We start from the raw sequence: 838 nt of genomic DNA, 5'->3' as shown, positions 1-838 counted from the left end.
TCACTGTGTGAACACCCAGCTGCCACTGATCCTGTGTACACTCATACAGTAATAATGTCCAGCATCTTCAGTCTGGACTCCACTGATGGTCAGAGTGAAATCACTGTTAGATCCACTGCCACTGAATCTAGATGGAGTTCCTGACTGGAGGGTTTTTGCATAATAAATCAGGAGTTTAGGAGCTTCTCCAGGTTTCTGTAAGTACCAGTTGATTAAGTACAAACTCCCAACACTGTACACATCTCTGCTGGTTTTACATTTGATATTCACAGTTCCTCCTGGTTGTTCTGCTGTTATTGAGGGACTCTGAGTGACGGTGATCTGTCCTCTACACTCTGAAACACAACAAGAAGAAAATCAGCAGATTAAATGAAAGATCTTTGCTAAAACAAGTAAATGTAAAGTAGTAAATGCAGTGAAAGTGAGTGTCACCGTTGAGGAGCAGCAGCAGAGAGCAGAAGATCAGTGTGTGTGTCCTCATCTTTACTGGGAATGAGTGAAACTGAAGGACAGAGATGTTGGATGAACAGTCTGACTGACAGACGCTGATATTGAGCTTCAGTCTCAGGGGTGGGACACAAATTCAAAGCCGTTTCCTCTCAAATGAGTCTCAGTCACGACAGAAGAGCAGAAATGAGGAATATGACAATGTTCAGAAGTTAATTTTCCCTCATCAAACACTCAATAATAGTTTGTTTCTCTGTGATTCACTCTCAGCAGCAAACTGGATGTCGGCAGTAAGTAGATCATCAAATCAGTTTAAAAATAATTTATATTAATTATTATTATTATTATTAATCTAAGGTGGAAACAAGCTTGAATATCTTTTTTCTGATCT

At 39.9% G+C, this 838-nt stretch overlaps 1 gene segment (V, D, J or C); it reads right to left on the bottom strand.

Annotated features, from left to right (window-relative positions):
* Positions 1-481, bottom strand: LOC311283998 (Ig kappa chain V region BS-5-like). The segment is given in 2 exons: positions 433-481; positions 1-335 (listed from the first exon to the last, which is right to left on the bottom strand).
* Between the last annotated feature and the right edge of the window lie 357 nt (positions 482-838).

This window comes from Rutilus rutilus (genome assembly GCF_951802725.1).
Source record: "Rutilus rutilus genome assembly, chromosome: 24".
NCBI lineage: Eukaryota > Metazoa > Chordata > Actinopteri > Cypriniformes > Leuciscidae > Rutilus > Rutilus rutilus.
The sequence above is the reverse complement of the archived record's forward strand: the minus strand, read 5'-3'. Positions and strand labels throughout refer to the sequence as shown.